Source organism: Saccopteryx bilineata, chromosome 4 (assembly GCF_036850765.1).
Source record: "Saccopteryx bilineata isolate mSacBil1 chromosome 4, mSacBil1_pri_phased_curated, whole genome shotgun sequence".
Taxonomy (NCBI): domain Eukaryota; kingdom Metazoa; phylum Chordata; class Mammalia; order Chiroptera; family Emballonuridae; genus Saccopteryx; species Saccopteryx bilineata.
In genome coordinates, this window is record NC_089493.1 from 140,239,061 (window position 1) to 140,258,956 (window position 19,896).

Sequence of the window (19,896 nt, forward strand, 5' to 3'; positions counted from 1 at the left end):
ATGAATTAATCAATTAAAAATTTTGCCCTGGCTGGTTGGCTCAGTGGTAGAGCATCAGTCTGGAAGTCCCAGGTTTGATTCCCAGTCAGGGCACACAGGAAAAGCGCCCATCTGCTTCTCCACTTTTCCCCCTCTCCTTTCTCTCTCTCTCTCTTCCCTTCTGCAGCCAAGGCTCCACTGGAGCAAAGTCGGCCCAGGTGCTGAGGATGGCTCCATGGCCTCTGCCTCAGGTGCTATAATGGCCCCAGTTGCATTGGAGCAACGCCCCAGATGGGCAGAGTATCACCCCTATTGGGCTTGCCGGGTAAATCCCAGTTGGGCACATGTGGGAGTCTGTCTCTCTGCCTCCCTGCTTTTCACTTCAGAAAAATACAAAAAGAAAAAAAAAATGCACTCTTTTTTACCTTAAGCACTGAGAAAGTACTTTATGAAATGCACTTACCATTGTTTCCTTAGCCTTACTGTTTATGGGTCTGTTGAGTATCAGTAATGTGTCCTTTGACTTGAGGAACTTGGGGGGCTGTCTTCCTGGCTCACTTGAACAAATAGGTGAATATGTCTTTGAAATAGCATATTCCCAACTTGAAAATAAACCTAACTAACCCTAGCCACCTAAATCTGGCCGTCTAGTCCCTTTTGGGGCGTTTTAGGCCTGCCCCCTAATTTCTACATGGCTCACATACTATTTATCTAAACTCTTAGAAGCTGTAAATCAAGCTAACCGTTAGATAAATTATTTTTCACCTGACCTTGTCTAAATACCTTCTTAACAACTGGGAAGGCCAGGGTGAAGAGAGACTTGAGTTCTCTGCCAGAACGTGGTGCCCAGGGCTGGTTTCCTGTAGCCACTCCCTTCTCTTCCGGCTCTGGCACTGGAGAGACCTAGAGCCACTGCCTGCATGACCCGTCTCCCCCATCCCCTGCAGCTAGTCCGCTAGTCCTTGGTTTGGGGGCATACATACTAGGGACAGTGGCGTGGTCTATCTTTTTTTTTTTTTTTTATTCATTTTAGAAAGGAGAGAGAGAGAGAGAAGGGGGGAGGAGCAGGAAGCATCAACTCCCATATGTGCCTTGACCAGGCAAGCCCAGGGTTTCAAACTGGCGACCTCAGCATTTCCAGGTCGATGCTTTATCCACTGCGCCACCACAGGTCAGGCCCAGCGTGGTCTATCTTGAGAAAGAGGAACCTTGAGAAGGGTCTTGTCCAAGCCTGGAAGCTGGCTCAGTCTTTTGACCAGAGAATTGTTGAACTCCAGGATCTCGAGTGTGGTGCAGAAAGGGACTGGCCTCTGGCTCTCTGAACCCTCCTCCCAGGAGGGAGGTGCGTGGGTGGAAGAGCTGGAATGAGACCCTCTAAGGCAGTATTACTGAGTGTGATCTGCAAAGCAGCTGCCAGTTCACAGACTCACTGGTGTGCAGTGAGATGAGAAGGTGGTGTCAAGTGCAAAACCATTTGTCCTTCAACAAGAAAGTGTTGCTCCCCTAAAAAAGAATTATGTAAACTAAACAGAACAGTGTGCTAAGATGGTTTACCATCAGACACAAATGCTTTTTCTTGTCAGTGACCGATGCTCTGGTTAGCCCTCTTGGAAACACTGGGCCCAGGCATTGCTATTTTTGGTGGAGTCTAGTGACAGAACTGCTCAGTGATCTTGGCGCCTACTGGCCCTTAGGCCCTTTCTGGCGTGATGGTCTATGATATATTCTGTATTTTCCCTTCACTGAATACCTTACCTCTTCCCTTTTCCCCTGGTAAAACTGTGGAAATATATTTTCTTTCTTCCCTTATTAAGTATTCCCTGGGGGCCCCCGGGTCTTTGTTTACTCGTGATGAGACCAGTGTCATCACAGTGAGCCTGAAGACCCCCCTGGATCAGGCACTGTCTGTCCTGAGTCTCCTCTCTAGCGCTGGTGGGGGACTTGAGAACCTGCATTTCTAAGAAGCTCTGGGATAATTTCTGTAATTTGAGCAAGCTGAAAAGCCCTGCCCTCACTGGACCCCTGCAGTGGGGTGCAGATTGGCCCATTCCCACACTCTTGGCCTCGGCCAGAGCTCCCCTCCTTTACACATTTTCTCAAATACAGGGGCAATCTGTGTTCTAGTGGAGCATCTGTTCCTGTGCAATTGGCTAAAGTAATTTTGTTATCTTTTGAAGAGGTCACAGGGGTAGCACATTCAAATAAGTTATAAGTGGTAAAACAAACCACAGTTGATCCTTGACAATGGAGATGGGATTAAGGGTGCTGTAGTGCCAGTGGCTGAGGCCAGGCAGGTCCACACTGGATTCGGGCAGACGGTTGAGAAACTGGAGCCAGAAAGCTTTGGGCCATTACGTTTAATAAAGTCTCACAACGGCGGATAAGCACATAGGCAGGGGAAAATCACTTCTCAGGCACATAAACATGAATGACCTCTCACAGTGGCATGCAGTCAATCCACAATCCGCCATCTCTCTCGAGTACAAGCAGCCATAGCCTTATACAGGCTCTGCACACATGCCTCCACCAGGTACTTACACACTAATCAAGCAAAGTGCTTACAGCTGGTACACCAGTAAGCAGGTCTAACACAGTTGCCCCACATTCCACCCCTTTAGGGTTGCTCGCCTCACAATAGGTACATTACATACATACCAAAAATGATAATTACAAAGGTACACTTCACAGTGTCTCTTTGAGCACTCTGCCCAGGGAGTTAACTGGAGGCCTACCTCCAATCCCCACCCCATGGTGCCAACAAGGCCACCCATCTTAGGCGGGGGACCTGTAAAGTCCAGGGCCATGTCCATTGAAAACAAAGTGACCTTTGTACATCTCTGCAGCTGGGTGAGAGCAGCTTCTCGGTGCAGGAAGGCTTCAACAGGTACTACGCCCCCCCTCCCCAATCAGGGTCTCTCATAGTCGCAGCCCAAGATCAGTCCATGATAGACAATCCAGCTGTCCATGCAAATCATCAAGGTAAAGGTCCATTACAGGCAACTAGGTTCACATGGGGCCTCAAGCCTCCCCCTCATCCCTGTAGTCATGGCAACTCTGAAGATGCTGCCCCAAGGAGGAGCATGTGGCAACAGTGGCCAATCTCTCCACCTCTGCTCCAGAGAGCATGATGCCATTCACCCCTATGTCCCACTATCACAGCAGGCCCACCTGGGGCTCAATAGGTACTCTTTGCTGCTGGGTTTTTACCTTCAGGATGACCACTGGCCAAGCTCTGAGTGTGAAGATAGCAGCTTCAACCTGACCTCCTCATCCTCAGAAGGGGAGCTGGAAACACCTGCTCCTGCTGACTCAGAGCCGCTGCACTAGCACAGCTCCATCTTCAGCTCCTATGGCTGCTGGCCCTCGGCCTGAAGCTGAACCTGCAGTTGTTCCTCCAACCACTGCCACTGCCAACGTTCAACTTCCAGGGCAAACTGCAACTCACAAACTTGTTCAGCCCCCTTTCTCAACAGTCACTCCAGTTCAAGCCATTGCTGCAGCTGTATTTGCAGCTCATTCTGGAGTTCTCAACCTTGGGTGGCCTCTCACAGGGCTATAAAAATCAGCCATCCCATGGTCCCCAAAAGGACAGCCATGGGGCATCATAACAACGACCAGCCCTCTATCCCCAACCCCTCAAGTGTGGCTGTGGCTCCATACCCATATGCTCCAAATCCTGCCAACTATGCCAGATGTAATGCCAGTGCTGAGGCCAGGCAGGTCCACACTGGATTTGGGCAGAGGGCAGAGAAATGCAGAGCCGTAAAGCATTAGGCCATTCCTTTGAATAAAGTCTCACAACAGCAGACAAGCACACAGGCAGGGGAAAACCACTTCTCCAGCACACAAACAGCAAGAATGGCCCCTCACAGTGACAGGCAGGCAATCCACAATCCCCCATCTCTTTCGAGCGCAAGCACCCATAGCCTTACATAGGCTATGCACATGTGCCTCTGCCAGCACTAATCAAGCAAAGTGCTTGCAGCTGGTATACCAGCGAGCACGGCTAACACGGCTACCCACAGGTGCCAAACCCCACGTAGTTGAAAATCTTTGTATAACTTTTGACTCCCCCAAAACTTAACTATCCTTAGTATCTGTGGGGAATTGGTTCCAGGGCTCCACTTTGATACTAAAATCTGGATGTTCAAGTCCCCTATGTAAAATGACGTAGAACGATGCATACAGTAGGTTCTCTGCATCTGTGGACTCCCAACCTCAGATTGAAAACAGTGCAGTTATAGTCCTGGGCAAGGGCTAGTGAAAGATGTTTATTGTTTCCTCCCTCTTCCCTCACCGGCCAGCATCATGGGATGTGATATGTGTGTGGTCCAGAAAGCAGAGGAGAGGACAAAGTGATACTTCAGGAAGTCGAGTTCAGTAAAGCCAGCCACCAGGATAAGCTGGGCCTGATGGTTTGCTCCCCACCTGTGAGGAGGAGGACCTCGACATCTATACTGGAGAGTGAATCACAACAGCATTGCAGCCAGAGATGGCCATATCTGAGAGGGAGACCAAATAATCCAGATAAATGGTGTAGAGTTCAGAACCAGCAACAGAGGGTGGCCATCTTGAGCCACCTCAGTATCTCCCTGCTGGTGGCCCCGTCTCAGAGCCAGTTGTCTAAGTGATAGAAGGACAGTGACCAGGCTGAATTACTAGATGATTTGGGCTCAGAGAATGAGGGGGACCTGCATGCTTGGAAGTTGAAATCCCCCCTGCCCAGCAGCTGGTAAGTTAGGAGGAGAAAGGGCCCCTGATGTGAGCTCAGACCTGATCAGCAGCTGAGAGCTGGACAGTGGGGAGGGCCAGACCATGAGAGCACCTGCAAGGAAGAAAACTCTGAGCACAACCTGGTGGGGGACAATCCTTGAGTACAATCAGCATGCCTGGGATGCTGAGCAAGTTTGGACTGCAAGAGAACGCTCTGCAGAGCCAGGACTTCCACTTCAGCGTGGACTCCCTGCTGGCTAAGGTGGCAGGGCAGGGGGAGGGGTGAGGTCCCGGGGTGCCCAAAGCTGCTGGAGATCAAGTGCCACCTGGAGAATGGTCACCGTATTGGTCTCCTCTTCCCCCGGGCCTGTGGTGGCAATAGTGTCCTGGATATCAACCACCACCAGAACCTAGGCTATGAGATGGTCATGCTGGAGGAGCTGCTGCTGCAGCTGGAATTCAAGCGCCTCGACGTCCTGCAGAAGTTGCCGCAGCGGCAGGGCAGTGCGTGAAGGAAGACCTGGCTGCTGGAGAGGAGAGTCTCTGTGAGCCCAGGTGTCCAGCTTTTCTCCATGGCTGAGCTGCCTGGGAGGTGCTGTAAGGGCAGTGCCGATGCCCACCACGCGGGGTGGAGCTGCACAGCACTGCTGCTTACTGTTCCACTGTGGAGCCCCTGTTGAACTGGACCCCTCGGACCCACTGTCGCCTCCCATCCCAAGGTAGCTCCTTCACAGGGGAGCCTCCAATTTCAATCGCTCTCCCGGGATCCCGAGCAGGGCCTGAGACAGCACTCGGTGGCACTGGTCCTGTCTGCCACAGCCCCAGACAGGGAACCGCGAACGCATGGCCCTGCAGGCGACCGGCTGAAAGGGCCGCTCTGTGGCCCCTCGAGTTAGGCTGGTGGCCCTTAGGTGGGTGAGGCGGTGGCGGCTGCCACTGAAGTGCTGTACATGGAGTGGAAAGTCAGGGTGCGCAGTGATGGTACCTGCTTTTTGGCCAGCAGCCTGTGCGTGGTCACCTCCAGAAAGCCCAGGCCCCGCACACTCGGGAGGAGCACTGGCCTCAGTACAGACACGGGTGAGAGACAAAGAGAGGTGCTCCCTGAGTGGGGAGCAGTAGGAGCCCCACCTGGGTGGTCGGGTGGGAGTGTGCAGGCAGCTGAGTTCATGATGTAGAAAGATGCAGAGCTGAGCCAGCTGGAGCACCGGAGGGAAAAGCAGGATAGTTTACAGTAAGGCGGAGCACATCGTTGCTCAGCTGCCACATACCATGAAGGAGCGGAACAGGGAGATTCCAGACAACTTATCACCATCCAGGAGATGCTGGCCCACAGCTCTGGTTAGGCTGACAGCAAGCCATTCTACCACCCTCTGCTCTCCTGACCACCGTCTGAGCTGCCCAGATGGGAGTCAGCTGCACTCCAGCCAGCCCTCGGCCTAGCCCAGTGAGCCTCCAGGCCACCCTCATCCTCTGCTCTCAGAATCTTTCGTGTCTGTTTTTGTGCACAGACTTTACCAGACAGAAGCCCCTGAAGAGCAGGGACACCCCTTTAGTTGTGTGTGTGGGCATGCAACAATGTCCAGGCACATGCATGAGTGTAATGCTGGTGGCCAACGCCAGGCAGGTCCACATTGGATTCGGGCAGATGGTAGAGAAACTGTGGAACCAGAAAGGGTCGGGCCATTACGTTTAATAGAGTCTCACAACAGCAGACAAGCACACAGGCAGGGGAACTGCCTCTCAGGCACACAAATTGAAAAATGGCCCCTCAGAGTGGCAGGCAGGCAATCCGTGCATCCACAATCCTGAGTGCAAGCACCCATAGCCTTCCTTGTACAGGCCATACACATGTAATGCTGCTGCGTGCTCAAGAACTAATCAGACAGAGTGCTTACACCTGGTAACCCTGTGAGCAGGCCTAACACAGCTGCCTCACATTCCACCTTTTTAGGGTTGCTCACTTCACAATCTACATGACATCAGAGACTACAGCCAAGCAAAAGTTGCACAATAATTACAACAATTACAAAGGTGCCCTTCACAATGTCGCCCTGAGCACTTTGCCCAAGGTACAGACTGCAGGCCCACCTCCAACTCCCCACCCCACAGGGCCAACAAGGCCACTCATCATAGGGGGATAACTATACAGTCCAGGGCCATGTCCACGGAAGGCAAAACGTGTCCTTGGTGTGTCTGTGCAACTGGGTGAGAGCAGCTTCCCAGTGCAGGAGGTCCTCCACAGGTGCCGTGTCCGTCCATCAAGGGAGCCAATGCCCCCCTCTGGTCAGGCCAAGAAACAGTCCACGATACACAGCGCAACTGTCAGTGCAAATCACCAAGGTAAAGGTCCATTAGAGGCAACTAGCCATACAGCTCTTTAATAATGGGGCCTCAGCAAGCTCACAGGGCCTGGTGGGGTCAATGTGTTACCTTAACAGTTCTCTTAGCTGCTGCTGTAAAAAAAATAAAAATAAATTAAAAATGCACCCATTACCTTCTAATGCCAACACCTACTGCACATTAGAAGGGGACCAGTGGATTGCCAATTTCACATGGGGCTTCTGGCCCCTTTCTGACAGGGATGGGTGCCTCACCCTTCCCTTATTCAGACTGGGACAATGGATCTTAGAGATCCTATAACCTGAATGCCAGCCATTTTCCTGGCAGATGCCGGGGCCACCCACTTCCCCGCTTTTTCAGTGACTGGAACCTCTGTTCTTACTCAAGCTGCTGCCAAAGCTCCAACAAGACTTTATTAGGCTTGCCATCTAATTTCTATCTATCCCGGCCACAATCAAATCTACCCACATCTGTGTTTGGGTAACTTTCTCAGGTCTGTTTCTCTTGTTAGTTGGGGGGCAGCGTGAGCAGCAGCCCTCACAGCCTTACGGTCCATTTCTGTTCTGAAGAGTATGATGCCATTCACTCCTATGTCCCACAGCTGCACCAAGCAGGCTAACGGGCTCAGTGGCTTTCTGCCTGAATTGCACCTCAACTCCATCAGCTCTGCCTGGGTGTAGGGCTGGACCACAGAGTGTTCCGCTACCTGGGGAGGAGGCTGTGGCTGCCACTGAGGGACTCTAGGCTGCTGGGTCTTGACCTTCTTGGCGACCACCAGCCAGGCTCCATATCTGTGGGCGGTAGTTGTAGCCTGAGCCTCCCCCTCAGAAAAGTTGGAAACATCTGCTCCCACCGATTCAAAACCACTCTATCAAGCACAAATGCAACTTCATCTTCTGTGCCTGCTTCAGCTCCTGGGGCTCTCAGACAGAAGCTGGCTCTCGAGCTCCAGAACTCGCAGTTTCTTCAACACGCAGGGGTCGTCAAACTTTTTATAAAAACCGCCCACTTTTGCAGTGCTGGTAGACCTGGTCCCTACCGCCCACTAGTGGGCGTTCCAGCTTTCATGATGGGCCAATGGCGGTGCTGTTTGGTTGCACTGTAGGGACCAGGTTGACCAGCACTGCAAAAGTGAGCGGTTTTTATAAAAAGTTTGACGACCCCTGTAGGACAAACAGCAACTCACGAACCTGTAACTCCTTGTCCAGAGACTGCTTGACTGCTCCAGTTCTAGGCATTATTGGCTCTCAGCCCACAACTCACACTGCAACTCTCAGACCCAGTCGGCCTCCTTCTCCAGTGCTCGCTCCAGTTATTGCCGTTGTTGGCGCTCAGTGTGCAGCTCATCCTGGAGCTTTCGACCTCACTCAACTTTTCATACAGAGCTCTTGGTTTCTTTTCACAGGTTTGTAAAAAACACCCAGCCCACTATCTCCACCAGGGAAGCCAGCAGGAACAGTCACTCCCCTATTCCACCCCACAAGGGTGTTGGTGGCTCCATACCCATCTGCTCCGAACCCTGCCCACTACACCAGATGTAATGCTGGTGGCCAAGGCCAGGCAGGTTCACATTGGATTTGGTCAGATGGTAGGAAAACTGTGGAGCCGGAAAGCGTTGGGCCATTCTGATAATAAAGTCTCACAACAGCAGACAAGCACACAGAGGAAACCGCCTCTCAGGCACACAAACTGAAAAATGGCCCCTCACAGTGGCAGGCAGGCAATCCACTATCCACAATCCTCCTGAGCACAAGCGTCCATAGCCTTAAATAGGACACACACACACACACACACACACACACACACACACACATATATATATATATGGCACTGCCACGTGCTCATGCACTAATCAGGCAAAGTGCTTACACCTGGTAACCCCACAAGCAAGCCTAACATACAGCTGCCCCACAATGAGCACACGCTCACGCACACCCCTCTGGAGCTCTCAGGGGACAGAAGAGTAGAGCTGAGAAGAAGAAGAGGACTGTCCTAAGTATAAGAGAATGTCCATCTTCCAAGCTGGCCAGTCTCTCCCTCTGCTGGGAGCCTCCACTATTTGTAGACAAAGGTGACTCTTATATTTGTGGTTTTCTCCCTTTCTGTGCTTGCCAAACTTTTTCCTGTTTTGTGCACCAGCCCTGGGGGCTGGCAGCTCCTTCAGGCAGCCTGACAAAGGTGAACCTCTTCCTAGTGAGGGCTGGGAAGAAGGTGGTGGGGGAGTACAAGAGGGAGGGATAAGGAAGGGAGAGAACGGATAGTGTGGGGCAGCTGTGTTAGGCTTGCTCGCTGGTTTACCAAGCTGCAAGCACTTTGCCTGATTGGTGCATGAGCACGTGGCAGCGCCATGTGTGTATGGCCTATTAAGGCTGTGGCTGCTTGCGTTCAGGGGAATTGTGGATCACTCTCCCGCCACCGTGAAGTGCCATTTTCTTTGCTCCCTTGTCTTTACTGCAGTAGCAGATTTTCCTTTGTTTATTAGCTCTTTCATGTTTGTTGTTTATTTGCTCGCCTGTATTTGTGAGCCTCCAATAAACAGGTATGGCCTGATACTTTCCGGCTCTGCAGTTTTTCTACCATCTGCCTGAATCCAATGTGGACCTGCCTGGCCTCTGCCACCAGCATTACAAATAGGAAGGAAGGGAAGAATAAAAAAACAGCTTTCCTACTGACCTCCACTCTGAGGTAAGCAGTTGTGGGCAAACAGCTGTGTTAGGCTTGCTTGCTGGTTTATGGGCTGCAAGCTCTAAGCCTGATTAGTGCATGAGCACGTGGCAGCGCCACATGTGTATAGTCTATGTAAGGCTATGGGTGCTTGCCCTTAGTGGCAATTCTCCTAGATCCCTGGTTGGCAAATTGCGGCTCTTGATCCACATGCGGCTCTTTGTCCCCTTGAGTGCGGCTCTTCTACACAATACCACGTGCAAGCGCTACCTTGATAAGGAATGTACCTACCTATATAGTTTAAGTGTAAAAAATATGACTCTCAAAAGAAATTTCAATTGTACTGTTGATATTTGGCTCTGTTGACTGAGTTTGCTGACCACTGACCTAGATCGCTCTCCCACCACTGTGAGGTACGATTTTCCTGCTCCCTTGCCCTTCACTGTGAAAAGCGGACTTTCCTTTGTTTATTAGCCCTTTTTCTCTTTTTGTTTATTCGCTCATGTATCTTTGCGAGCCTACAGTAAACAGGAATGGCCCGTTGCTTTCTGGCTCTGCAGTTCCTCTACCATCTGCCTGAACGCAGTGTGAACCTGCCTGGCCTCGGCCACCAACCTTACAGGGGTCAAGGAGCCTCTGACGTGGTTTTCGAGGCTCACCATAGGAGCTCCCTCCTCCATGACCAAGGGAGAGTGAGACTGGGGTCAGTGAGGGGGGAGTAGCCATCCAAGAAGTAACTGAGGCCAGGGCTATGCCTGATTCCATGTGGAGTGTGGCTTCTCTTCTGAGGGTCTTCCTTAGATGTAAAGGGTCCAAAAGCCAAGGCCCTTAAGTAATAGCAGAATACCTTTGTGACAAGACCCACATGGGGTTAGGGGAGCGACCTGGACCCAGTGAGAGGCATGCCCCAGCCGCTGGGTTGACTGGGTGGATGTGCTGCACCTCACTTTTCAGGGGGGTTCCGGCAGCCCCCGGGGACTGGTGCATTCAGTGAGAGAGTACCTAGTGCCCTGGGGCCACTTGGCCTCAGATTGGAGGTGGTCATACTGCCATCCTTGTCCCCCACTGGCATCAGGGCAATAAGCAGGCTGCTTTTTTTATGCTGAAAAGAAAGAGAAAGAAAACAGTGCAGTTATTTATTTTTAAAAAAAATCTGTGTGTAAGTGGACCCTCCCCGTTCACACCTGTGTTCAAGGGTCAACTATAGATTCCTGGTGACAGAAATGTGCATGTGGTTTGGTTCTGGCAGCATTTCAACATGGAGGCAGGCCACGCTGAACTCGGGGCTTTGAGAAGCCAGTGATTTGAGTTATCCATTCCTCATCTCAAGCTGCCCAGTTCCTCATCCATTCCTCCTTTCCTTCCCCAATTGTTCTTGTCAACTGGAGCTGCAGCTGACTCTGGATTGCGGGGAATAGAGAGGGACAAAAGAAGAAATAGAAATTGAATAGGAAGCTGGGAGGTAGTAAAATGTCCTTTGCTTTCAATACCTTCCCCTCTCCCCACCCTGGTAGGATTAGTTGGGATGTGTCAGAGCCTAGGTGAAAGATGTCTGAATAACAGAGAGAAGGAGGCCCAAGGTGGAGAGCAAGTGGGCTTTTTCTAGGACTGGGAAGGAGTCAGCTGCTTCCTACTAAGTGTGCAAAAGGGCAGTGTTGCCCCCACTCTAAAGATGCAGGCCCAGCTCTGGTGGAAGTTGAAGGTGCTTCTCCTGGGACAATTTCTTGGCCTCCGTGTGTATGGAGCAGAAAGAAGCAGGTAGTGTGGGCACATGGCGGTGCTCCGCTAAGGGCTTGTTAATACGGTGAATAATTACAGAGGATGAGGAGGGCTTAGGTCACCAGCATTTTATTATGTTTCAAAGCTCCTTAGGTTCACTCTCTCCTCCATCACACTCATGATTTTTTTCAGACCTGTAATTTGGCTCTTGGGATTAAGTGCTTTGTCTGTACTCATAAAATGCTATAAAGCTGCTGGAACCTATAGGTGCATGTAAACTCAAAGAGTAAGTTGGTTCCAACATGCTGGAAGTTTGTTTCCAAAATTTTTAATTGCAATGCAGTGTAAAATTTAAGAGGGGTTTGGGGAGAGTAATTAAACATGTGCAATTAATGTAGTGTATAGTGGCTCTTCCTGGTAATTTTCACAGCCCAAGTACTGTTCTCCTGCCATATCCTTTCCAGCCCCCTGGGCCTCTTTACTGGCACTTAGACACCAGCCCACCACAGGACCTTTACACTTGCCATTTTACTGCTGTGATCCATCCTCCCATAGAATCCACAGACTTTCCTCCAGGTTTCTGCTGGAGTTTTTACTGTTTCTGAGGTTTTTCAGCATGTCTGAGAGGCCTCCCGACCTGTCTATAGAAAATGACGTATATGTTCCCATCACTTCATTCATCCTGCTTTTTAACATTTCTTACAGTCTAGAACAGGGGTAGTCAACCGTTTTATACCTACCGCCCACTTTTGTATCTCTGTTAGTAGTAAAATTTTCTAACCGCCCACCAGTTCCGCAGTAATGGTGATTTATAATGTAGGGAAGTAACTTTACTTTATAAAATTTATAAAGCAGAGTTACAGCAAGTTCAAGCATATAATAATAATTACTTACCAAGTACTTTATGTCATATTTTCACTAAGTTTGGCAGAATAAATCTTTTTTTTTTTTTTTTTGTATTTTTCTGAAGTTGGAAACAGGGAGGCAGTCAGACAGACTCCCACACGCGCCCAACTGGGATCCACCCGGCATGCCCACCAGGGGGCAATGCTCTGCCCATCTGGGGCGTTGCTTTGTTGCAACCAGAGCCATTCTAGCGCCTGAGGCAGAGGCCATAGAGCCATCCCCAGAGCCCAGGCCACCTTTGCTCCAATGGAGCCTCCGCTTCGGGAGGGGAAGACAGAGACAGAGAGGAAGGAGAGGGAGAGGGGTGGAGAAGCAGATGGACACTTCTCCTGTGTGCCCTGGCCAGGAATCGAACCTGGGACTCCTGCACGCCAGGCCGATGCTCTACCACTGAGCCAACTGGCCAGGGCCGAGAATAAATCTTTATAGAACAACTTACTATAGTTAAATCTATCTTTTTATTTATACTTTGGTTGCTCCGCTACCGCCCACCATGAAAGCTGGAACACCCACTAGTGGGCAGTAGGGACCAAGTTGACTACCACTGGTCTAGAACATTACTTTTTATGTTGTTCTCTGCCTTCTATCACAAGGCTGTAAGCACTGTGAATTGAAAACTGTTTCATCATTGCTGTACTCCCAGGCCTGACATGTACTATTGTTGAATGATTGAGTGAGTGAGTGAGTGAACACTGACGTTCTCCTTAACACATGCTAGAAAAGCATGTGTGTGTGCATTTGAATTCAGGGTAAAAGAATAGTTTTTAATCATTGAAGCAATTTGCTATCTATCCATCCATTTTTTAAAATAGACTTCACAGTTCTAAAATGCTATATCAATATACAGAGAGAGCCCTTATAGGGAAGACTACACTCACCCAAGTGCACATTAAATGGGGGAAAGTAGTGAGGATTACTAAAGGAACACGGATATATTAAAGCTTAATAACGATTTTTAAAAATCCACAATGCCTTTGCAATAAAAAAAGACAAAGGCAACTTATATTAAAACTTTTATAGATTTTTCTTTCTTATTGTATTTTTTTTAAAATGGAGAAGAATACTACTGAGTCTCTTGGTATGTAAATTTATATTTTGTATCTTGCTTTCATCATATAGTTGCACTATAATCACCTAATCCTTAATTACTGTTGTGTTTTTAGAGTTTTTCACAACATTTTTTCACTATCAGAAATAGTAAACATTTATACAAAGTAAACATTACACAAAGAATTTATGTAAAATTCTTGGTTCCTTTCAGATATAATCTTTAAAAGAAAGGATCTAAGTTAAACAGTAATTTTAGGAGGATTTTACCTAAATTTAAAAGGATAGCCAACCAGGCGGTAGCGCAGTGGATAAAGTGTCAGACTGTGACGCGGAAGACCCAGGTTCAAAACTTCAAGGTCACCAGCTTGAGCGCAGGCTCATCAGGTTTGAGCAAAGCTCACCAACTTGAGCCCAAGGTCGCTGGCTTGAGCAAGGGGTTACTCAGTCTGCTGTAGCCCCACAGTCAAGGCACATATGAGAAAGCAATCAATGAACAACTAAGGTGCTGCAATGAAAAATTGATGCTTCTCATCTCTCTTCGTTCCTGTCTGTCTGTCCCTATGTGTCCCTCTCTGTCTCTCTCTGTTCCTGTCACACACAAAAAGGGAATATACTGTTGGGATTTTGCCTAGATTTTGTTAAAACCTTAAACTAAAAAGAATCTATATCCCCTAATAATTTAATTTTCTCATGTTGTAACAGGATATATATATATATATATTTCTGAGCTTTCTAACTTGATATTTCTCTTTTTATGACCACCTTATATTTCTGTTTTTGCTCATTCCTAGGTATGAATTTTTTTCCCTAATTGGTTATTGCTTTTAATAGAAAATGTACTGAGGGGTTTTTTTGTTTATTTTTATTTTGTATGTAGTCAACCTCCTAAATTTTCTTGATGTTCCTAATGGCTCTATTGTTTTCTGAGGTTTTCTAATAATACACTTATATCATCTGCAAGTAATAATAATTTTTGTCTTTAACATATTTTGTTTCTCTCTCACTGCACTGGATAAATTTTTTTGAATAGTATTAGATAATTCATTTGGTAGCATAACACTTCTTTTGTGCCTGACTTTCATGTGAATGCCCTTAGTATTCAACTTTAATATAATCTGTTGACTATTATTTAAGATGAGTAATATTTGGACATGTGAATGAAGTACCTTTCTATTCTAAATTTCTAAGGATGTCATCTCAAACAATTGTTAATTGTTTTATTAACCTTTTGTTACCTAAAGAGATAACCATGTGGTATAATATATTTCTTTGTCATCCTAGAATGTGTCAGGTGAGTTATTCTTCTGATGTATTACTGGATTTAGTGTGTTCTAGTTTATTTATAATTTACATATTTTTTATGATGATTTATATCTGTTTCTTTTTCTTCCTACTTTGGTATCAGAATTATGCTGGATTTTTTTTTATTGTTTTAAGTATTTCCATCATTTCTGTCTCCAGAGTGCCTGAGACAGCATAATAACCCCATGCTCCTTGAATGTTTGAAATAACATTCCTATAACAATGTTTGAGTTTAGAGCCCTTTGTGAATAAAATTCTTTTAAGTTTCAAAAGATTTCTTTTTCTGTTTTCTATTTTTTGAGTTAACTTTAGTTTAATTTTTAGTTTTTCAGAAAGTCACTAATTTTATTTAGATTTTCAACATTAGTGTTAGTAAACTGTGATTATTTAAACTCTCACGAATGACCTGTGTGCTTAATTATATCACCTTTTCCCCTGTTATTTTTATTTCCCTCATTTTCTTGGTTATGTCAGTGATTTCCTTTTTCATTTTAATTTTTTTCCGAAAAAATCCATTTTTCTGGTCTTCATTCTTCATTCTGTGTTTCAATTTTAGTTTGTCTTTTTGTGTTCAAAAATTTTCTTTCTATCATGTTTTTTGGGGTCTGATTGTATTTCCTGCTCACAACTTCTAGAATGAAATGTATTTCTTTTTAAATAATAAGTGCATTTAAATAAATAAGGATATTAACATTCACTTCAATTCACTTTGACTATCAGAAATTTTTACAGTTATGATACTTCAAAATAATCTGTAGGTTTTTTTTGTTGTTGTTGTTTTTTGTATTTTTCCGAAGCTGGAAACAGGGAGAGACAGTCAGACAGACTCCCGCATGTGCCCGACCGGGATCCACCCGGCACGCCCACCAGGGGGCGATGCTCTGCCCCTCCGGGGCGTCGCTCTGTTGCGACCAGAGCCACTCTAGCGCCTGGGGCAGAGGCCAAGGAGCCATCCCCAGCGCCTGGGCCATCTTTACTCCAATGGAGCCTTGCTGCGGGAGGGGAAGAGAGAGACAGAGAGGAAGGAGAGGGGGAAGGGTGGAGAAGCAGATGGGTGCTTCTCCTGTGTGCCCTGGCCGGGAATCGAACCCGGGACCCTTTGCACACCAGGCCAATGCTCTACCACTGAGCCAACCGGCCAGGGCCTACATTCACTTTTTAAATATTCCATTGACAAATAAAAATAATGAGTTTGAGGCAATATTCATTTATTCAAGTTTTCTGTTGATATTATATCAAATTCTTTTGTTTTCCTTATTTCTTTTTTGTTTGTTCATTTTGTTAGTACTAGAAAAGGGTTTTTTTGTTTGTTTGTTTTGGGTTTTTTTGTGTGACAGAGACAGAGAGAGGGACAGATAGGAACAGACAGACAGGAAGGGAGAGAGATGAGAAGCATCCATTCTTCGTTACAGCACCTTAGTTGTTCATTGACTTCTCATAAATGCCTTGACTGGGGGCTACAGCAGAGTAAGTGACCCCTTGCTCAAGCCAGCGACCTTGGGCTTCAACCCAGTGACCTTTGGGCTCAAGCCAGCGAACATAGGGTCATGTCTATGATCCCACACTCAAGCTAACGACCCCTCGCTCAAGCTGGTGAGCCCACGCTCAAGCCAGATGAGCCTACGCTCAAGCTGGTGGCCTCGGGTTTCGAACCTGAGTCCTCCGTGTCCCAGACCAATGCTCTATCCACTGTGCAACTTCCTGGTCAGGCAGTACCAGAAAATGTTTATTAAAAAATTCCCACCCTGAACTGGTATAGCATCTACCTACTTCTTTGTTTACTTATTCTATCATAAACCAGTACTAATGTGTTTGTTAAATCTGATTGTTAGATTATGTTACTAGTTAAATCCCGCATACTTTTAACAGAAAACAAAATGAGGATGCTCTGTTTAGTAGAGAAAAGTATTGCTTTCCTTTAATACTTATATCAAGAGAAAACAATTCTCTTTATGCTCCATTTAAATATTTTTGTCTTAAAGTCTAATTTGTTTGATAAGCAGATTACTCACACTAATATATATACCCATTTATTTTTTAACCATATCTACAATATTGTTTTTAATGACTTCCTTATAAGGTTTATAGTTATGTTTATTACCCTCTGAGAGATTTTGCCTAGGTTTGTGACATTTATTGTGAATGTGAATATTTTATGCTTTTTAAATTCTTCCTGTTATTTATAGGTGTGTGTTGCCTTATTTTTTTAATTTCAATTATAGTCAATTTGAAAGTAAATTTAGTGTTTTAAACATTAATATGTTTACTATATATTTATTAAGTAGATAATTAAATGCATAATTTCTAATAGCCAAAAAATTAATACCAAGAAAACCTCTCCACAATCATATTATTTTGTAGGACAAGTTATTTATCATGTCAAAATTTCTTTCCACCTGACTAGGCGGAGGCGCAGTGGATAGAGTGTTGGACTGGGATGCAGGGGACCCAGGTTCAAAACCCCGAGGATGCTGGCTTGACCGTGGGATCATAGACATGACACCATGGTCGCTGGCTTGAGCCCAAGGTCACTGGTTTAAGCAAGGGGTCACTCGCTCTGCTGTAGCCCCCTGGTCAAGGCACATATGAGAAAGCAATCGGTGAACAACTAGGAAGCTGAAATGAAGAATTGATGGTTCTCATCTCTCTCCCTTCCTGTCTCTCTTGGTCTGTCCTCTCTGTCTCTCTCTCTTTGGCTCTGTCACAAAACAAACATAAGAACATTCTTTTGTTCCTGCTTTTTAAAATATAATTAGGGCTTACAGATTATTATATCTTTACTATTTTTTAAGTATTTTAAAAATAATTATTATTATTACACAATTAACTAATTTTACCATGTAGGTCACCTTGCTTATTGTTTTATATGTTTAGTGGGGTTTTTTTGTTGTTTTTTTTTATAAATAAATTTTTATTTTAATGGGGTGACATCAATAAATCAGGGTACATACATTCAAAAAAAACATTTCCAGGTTATCTTGTCATTTAGTTCTGTTGCATACCCATCACCTGAAGAGAGATCATCCTCCGCCACCCTCCATCCAGTTCTCTCTGTACCCCTCCCCCTCCCCCTCTCCCTCCTTCCCTCCCCCCACCCCCATAGCCACCACACTCCTGTCCATGCCTCTTAGTCTCGCTTTTATGTCCCACCAATGTATGGAATCCTGCAGTTCCTGTTTTTTTCTGATTCGCTTATTTCACCCCGCACAATGCTACCAAGACTCCACCATTCCTCTATAAGTAATCCGATGTCACCATTTCTCCTAGCTGAATAATATACCATGGTGTATATGTGCCCCATCTTCTTCATCCAGTCCTCTATTTTTTTTTACAGTGATTAAAAGCCTTTAAGCAAACTCTTGGCCAATACAGCAAGAATCCCTAAAAGAGTAGTGTCCTTAACATGTTCCCCAAGTCCAAGTTGGCCCCATCACTATGCCAAATCCCTGAAAAATGCAACCCAACCACAGTTCAGTTTGTTAGGAGCTGTCACAGGGAGCAGGAGTCCAGGAAAAGTCCACATCCAGGAAAAGTCCGCATGGCACTGGAATTGTTGTCACCATTCTATACTTTGCAGCTCATGTCCAAGTCCCAATGACCGCTGCTTCTAGCTGGTAATGATTCAGGTAGACTGGAAAAGCCATCTGCAGCATGTATGGAGATGGAGCTTCTGTTCTCCTCTGCCTGGAGAGATGAGACCAGGTTGCTTTTCCCTGGAACTCTGCGACTGTGGCATGGTAAAGAGAACCTGGGGATACACTAAGCTGGGTGGCAAAGGTAAATTCATAATACAAGTTGGCAAAAGGAGGAAAGAGAGCTCTAAATTAGGAGTAGGTCCCAGCCTGAAATATGAGTGGGGCATTGAGGTAGGAGGGATAAAGGAAACACTATATATTAAGCAAAGCAGCAGAAAATAGGACTATCAACACCCACAACAGAGATCTTTGAGGGAAGAATAAAAAACCCGACTATTCAGGCAAAACATAGTTAAGTGGCCCTTGTGCAAATGAGATCAGTTTACCTGCTTCTTGGAAGAAATACCCTAGGCTCGTCCACAGTGTCGTAGATGGGGTCGACGGCCCTGGGCACCTTCAGCCTTCAGTGGCAAACCCCAGCTTTCTGGGCAAGGTTAGGTCATAGGTGGCTGGAGCAGGGCTGGAAGAGACTGAACCCTCCCTTAGAGGAGCGAGGGGGAAGCCCACCTTCCAGTGTCCCTGTTTCCTCACAGCAGAGGCGTGTAAGCCTGGCAGGCTTTAGCTCAATGACCTTCCTTTCCACTATTGAAGCAGGACCCAGATGGCATCCTATGAGACCCCTTTGGGGTGTTGGAGCCTTTAAGGGTGTATCCTAAAAGCTGGTAGTTCCCCTGATCTCTATTGGGCTTTTTCTGCCTCTAGGTATCTTAAAAGCCATTCTCAGAAGATCTCGCTGAGGGGTTTGGGGATCCCCATCTGCCTATATAAATCTTTTCCATATATCTGGAGCTATTTGGAAAAAAGACAGAACAGTGTTATTAGCTAGATCTAATAAAGAAGGTAGTAATTTGCAGGTGAAAAAGATTTGGTGTCTCCTGTTCATCAGCATTCAAAAGAAATGTAAATTTTTTTTTTTTTTAAGTAAAAAGCATGATATGGTAAACCCGTCGGAGTCATTGGCCTGGTGTGCAGGATTCCCGGGTTCGATTTCCGGCCAGAGCACACAGGAGAAGCGCCCATCTACCTCTCCACTCCTCCCCCTCTCCTTCCACTTCGTCTCTCTCCTCCCGCCCGCAGCCAAGGCTCCACTGGAGCAAATCCACCCTGGGCACTAAGGATGGCCCCATGGCCTCCGCCCCAGTCACTAGAATGGCTCCGGTTATAACAGAGCAACATCCCAGATGGGCAGAGCATTCCCCCTGGTAGGCATGCCAGGTGGATCCCAGTCAGGCGCATGCAGGAGTCTGTCTGACTGCCTCCCCATCCCATCCTCAGAAATATACAAAAAATAAATAAATAAAAGAAAAAATACTAAAAAAAAGGGGGCGGGCATTCCCTTGTGCTAAAGCTCCAGGGAGCATGGAGTGAGCTTGAGTATGTCCTATGAAACATGGAGCTCTATGTTTACATATAAGTCTTTGAAGAAGGAGGAACTGCTGAAATAGTTTATCAGCATTTGTCCCTAAGACAGCAGTCTTTATATTGGGAACACCATACATAAATATTTGCTGTCTGTCTATAGATTAAG

General features: G+C 46.7%; 1 protein-coding gene and 2 pseudogenes across 3 annotated transcripts in view; all 3 read left to right on the plus strand.

Moving 5' to 3' along the window:
- The window catches only part of GLI3 (GLI family zinc finger 3), a 376,015-nt gene that overhangs the window by 304,565 nt on the left and 51,554 nt on the right, over positions 1 to 19,896 (plus strand). The gene's annotated exons all lie outside the window — the stretch shown is intronic.
- LOC136333990 (PDZ domain-containing protein 4 pseudogene) lies at positions 4,288 to 5,204 on the plus strand (annotated as a pseudogene).
- On the plus strand, positions 5,391 to 6,074 carry LOC136335321 (PDZ domain-containing protein 4-like; annotated as a pseudogene).